Consider the following 4,845-nt stretch of genomic DNA (forward strand, 5'->3'; position numbering starts at 1 on the left):
TTCAGAGATAGCCTGTGGCAGGCCTCCTGCTTGGGGGAGGCATCTCCCATCCTCTAGTCCATAGGCTTTGTACCTGTAATTTGTTTTCTTGAATGCTCTTCCTTGGAGTTACAGCTTGCCAAACTTCTTTCCTGGCTCAGCTCCCTGTTTTTGGCTTTGTAGAGTCTGGTTCCGTCCAGTTTTTCTTCCTTTGTTCAAGAACCTCTGACAAGGGTTGCTACCAGTTGGCCATCTTCCCAGAATTTCTGTTGGTGTTATTTTAAATGTTACTTTAAAAGTGAGGTAAAGGAGGCCTCATTATTGTTAACATGTCAATTCTCCCTGAATTGATCTATGGGATTCAATACCATCAAAAACAAAACCTTAGTAGGCTCTTTTTGGCTGGGGCTGGGTTTGAACCCGCCACCTCCTATATAAAAACATATAATGCTTCACAAATCTGCTTGTCATCCTTGTATAGGGGCCATGCTAATCTCTGTATGGTTCCAATTTTAGTATATGTGCTGCAGAAGCAAACACTTAGTAGGCTTTTTACATCAAAATTGATAAGCTAATTTTAAAACTTATATAGAAAAGCAAAGTGAATCGAATTAGCCAAAACAATTTTTCAGGACCCATACTACCTGATTTCAAAGCTTAATATAAAGCTGTAGTAATCATGACAGTGTGATTTTAGCAAAAATATAGACATAAGATCAGCAGAACAGAATAGAGAGACATAACAGACTCTCCCATCCATGATCAATTGATTTTTCAAAAAAGATGTCAAGGCAATCTCATAGAGAAAAGATAGCCATTCCAACACTTGGTTCTGGAGCAGTTAGACATCCATATACAAAAATAAACAAACAAAATTTGACCCATATCTTATGCCATCTACCTTTTCAAGTAAATAAATACTAAGAGTATTTATCATCAACTCTCTTCAGTAAAGAAACTTCTAAAAAATATTTCAGGAAGAAGAAATTATGTTGCAAAAAAGGAAAAATGAGAAAAGAAACTGGTAAACATGTGGGTAAATATTACCTGTGTAAAAAAATAGTAATAATATCTACTATGCTAGGCTTAAAAATGATAAAAAAAAAAAATACTACATCAAACATCTAGTAAGGAAACAGGCAATTGGACTTAAGGTAAAATATCTTCATGTTTTTCAGAAGAATGATAAAAAGTGTTCAATAATTTTAAGTTATACATATTTATTAAAATGGCAAGAGAAACTTAAAAATTAAACAACTAAAAATAAGAAACGAAGTGTACAATTTCTAAAATAGTATAGAGAAATAGAATTATACAAAGAATAAGTGAATGCTAAGATAGATAAGAAAGGAAGAGGAAAAATCACTGAAAATGTGAGCAAATTGAAAGCCCAAAGTGATATATAAACATAATCTACAACATTTAATGTACAGAGTGGCCAATAAAGTTGGTGTGCGATTTAGAATAGTATGCAATTTAAAATTGCACATGAACTTTATGGCCATCCCATGTAATATATAGTACTGGTCATAAAGTGAGGATAGAAAAAAATCCTTTCAAAGATTTTTGTCATCAAGGAATTAGAAGCATGAGGCAGTACCTGTGAGCATCACCTAGCAACCTAACAGGATAACTGGGGTCAAAAGAAGATATTCTTAAAAAGTTGCAAGCTTGTATACTAACAAGAACAAGCCAGTTGAGAACAAATGATGATGGAGGAAGTGGGCAAGAGATGGAGCAGATTGCAGAGATGATGCCTGAGTGGAGGTGAAGAAGGCGGATAGAACGTCAGAGTTGGCTTACTGTAGGAGCCTGAGAACCAAGCTGCTGTAGCAGGAAACATGGCTGGGTGAGCTTGGCGAGCGTCAGGGAGCAGATACAGCAGGAGGGAGACGCAGTGGTGGGTGCTGTGGAAGTGCTCTGCTGGTTGTTTCAACTACGTGACAGAAATAGGAAGCAAGGTCATTAGTGTGAGAGTGGAGAAGGTAGTGTTGCAGGTTAGCATAGGAAGCTTAAGAAAAAAAAGAGAGAGAGACTGGGCACAGTGGTGCAGACCTGTAGTCCCAGCTACTCAGGAGGCTAGGATGGGAGGATCGCTCCAGCCCAGAAGTTGGACACTACAGTGAGCTATGATGATGCCACTGTGCTGTGGCCTGAGCAACAGACCAAGACTCTGTCCCAATAGAAAGAAAAAAACAAAAAGGAAAGAAGTGAGAGAGGGAAAAGGGAAGAAGGGAAGGGGGAAAGCGAGAAAGGGAAGGAGGGAAAGAAAGAAAAAATATTCCCTACAAAAGTGGGGAAGAGCGAACGGCCTATGAACGTATGAGGGGATCACAGAGCAGAAGCAATAGCTCCACTGAAGTTTGCAGTAATGAATTTCCAGCAAGAACAATCAGTGCAATTTTGTGCATTTTTCTAGCCACTTTCAGCTTTATGAATATAAGCAGAGAGAGACACAGAATTGTATTTTACCAAGGCTCAGAGAACACGGCAAAGGAAAAGAGGAATGAAATGTTTGAGAGCCTATGCCAAGGAGGGAGGATGAGTCAGGAAGTCATGAGGTTGGAGAAGGCTGTGAGGCAGAGAGAGGCACAACAAAAGAGGGATCTACGAACTTGGGGTTACAAGAGGTTGAAGGAGTGTTAGTACTGGGGTGCTGTAGAAAATGAGCTGGCTTGGCTCAGCACCCATAGCACAGCGGTTACAGAGTCAGCTACATACACTGAGGCTGGCAGGTTTGAACCCAGTCCAGGCCAGCTAAACAACAATGACAACTATAACAAAAAATAGCCAGGCGTTGTGGCAGGCACCTGTAGTCCTAGCTACTTAGGAGGCTGAGGCAAGAGAGTCACTTAAGCCTAAGAGTTTGAGGTTGCTGTGAGCTGTGATGCCACAGAACTCTACCCAGGGCAACACAGTGAGACTCTGTCTTTAAAAAAAAAAAAAAAAAAAAAAAATGAGCTGGCAAGTTAAGACACAGAGTAGAAATCTCAAAACTGAAATTCAGGAAGATTTATAGTTATCTATCTTGACAGAGTATAGGGTCTGGCCATGACTAAGGTTAAAGAGAGAGCCAAACGTTAGTAATGAAAGGAAATTAAAGAATATATTACTAAATAAGCCTTGGTTTAAAAAGAATAGAGACTTCCATTTCTAGAAAATATGGAGTAATGTAGACTGAATTTATCCTCCCACGTGGAACAATGAAAACCAGATGAAATAAATGAAAATGATAGTTTCAAGACAGTGGCCATCAGAAAATAAAGGACAGTGATCCCTAAGACATAGGGTAAAAGAGATGGTTGCCCCACCTTACTACCTGGGAGGAATTTCCAGGCAGATGGCAAAGAGAGGAGATCCAGGCAGTGACCAGAAGATTCCTTCCTCTGAGGAGACAAAACTCAAGAATTTTGGCAAAACAAAGCAGCCAGAGTTTAAGGACAGAATCCTGTAAAGGAGAGAACTATGCAGAAATCAAAGTGGTTGAATCTTCAAGGAGTCCTCCATAATTCAGAAGAACTTGATCAGTGCTTCATGCATGGGACTATCTACCCAAGGCTAGGGAGAGAATCCCCTGGAAGGATTAGAAGGAAAGGTCCCCAGTGCTCACATAAGGCCAGGAATAGTGCCTCTTCCCACCATCCAGATCAGAAAACCTTAAAATTCACAGGGTCTGGGGGAGAGTATTCAGGAACATAATTACTCCTATGTTAAACACAGCTCTGATACCCCCTAACAAATCTCACTCCTAGTTGTAGAAGGAATGACCAGTTTCTTGACCAAAGTAGACACCTCCCTCTGAGGACAGAGCCTGGGCACAAGCTGCTTTTATTCCTATTCTGCCCTTTCATCCAAGCTCAAGGAGCTTCCTACAGGAGAAATTCTCAGCTCCATTCCTTCAAAGCACAATGCAGAGACAGCTACTGAATACCAGAGCAAAACATATTTTGTTTGCAATAAGGTATTGTGCAAGAAAGTATCACTTTTAGAACTCCTGGGAATCCAGGACAAAGAGAAAAAGCTGTATTCTATTTGTAGCTCAAATTATTACAGGCAGCTAACAATTTCAATTCTATAAGGGCTGGAATCCTTTTGACAAAATGCAGATGTCTCTACCTTATCTCAGGATGTAAAGGTTTTAAGGTGGTCCTATAATTCGTGATTTCTCTCTCAAATTGCAAGGTTTTAAGAAATGCAAATCTTTCCTTCCGCCAAGGCACAGGGATATATGCCAAGTTAAACAGGCCTAGACTATGCTAAGGACGGTAAAGACAGTTTCACTTTTTCAAAATCAAAGACTCATGGATAGTCGACAACTTAAAAGGGGAAAAAAGAGTGTAGCAGACACTGTCAATACCCTGCACCTCGGCAACTTGACCTCTATGTATCAAAGACCACAAATGTTTGCACAAACCCTGCCAATCCTTTGTCTATATACCAAAGACTGTGAACACATGTGACTCTCTGGCTGAGGTCTCCCTGCCCCCAGGGCCATGCTCATCTCCCCAGGAAAAGTCAGAAGCATCTAACGGGCCAGCCCCAGAAGTAGCTTTCAACCAGTAGCAAACGGGGACTGGTGGACAAAGACCCCACTTCCTCACCCCTTGATAGGAATAACTGTAGTGTGTCTACACTGTCTCCCAGAATCCCCCAGCAGGGTTGAGCTCAGGTTGCCTGCAGGCAATTAATTCTGTGCTCCCTTCCTCGCTCCTCTATGAGTTTTCCCAGGATTATTTCCCTAATATAATACTTGAATTCAGGGTGGTGCCTGTGGCTCAAAGGAGTAGGGCACCGGCCCCATATACTGGAGGTGGAGGGTTTAAACCCGACTCTGGCCAAAAACTGCAAAGAAAAAAGTAAAATGTA

At 40.9% G+C, this 4,845-nt stretch overlaps 1 non-coding gene across 1 annotated transcript; it reads right to left on the minus strand.

The window, feature by feature from the left end:
• Positions 1-415: 415 nt before the first annotated feature.
• On the minus strand, positions 416-519 carry LOC111724389. The gene has a single exon (XR_002772689.1). It is a non-coding gene; the product is annotated as a U6 spliceosomal RNA (small nuclear RNA).
• Between the last annotated feature and the right edge of the window lie 4,326 nt (positions 520-4,845).

Source organism: Otolemur garnettii, unplaced genomic scaffold, assembly GCF_000181295.1.
Source record: "Otolemur garnettii isolate 467f Iridium unplaced genomic scaffold, OtoGar3 scaffold00022, whole genome shotgun sequence".
NCBI lineage: Eukaryota > Metazoa > Chordata > Mammalia > Primates > Galagidae > Otolemur > Otolemur garnettii.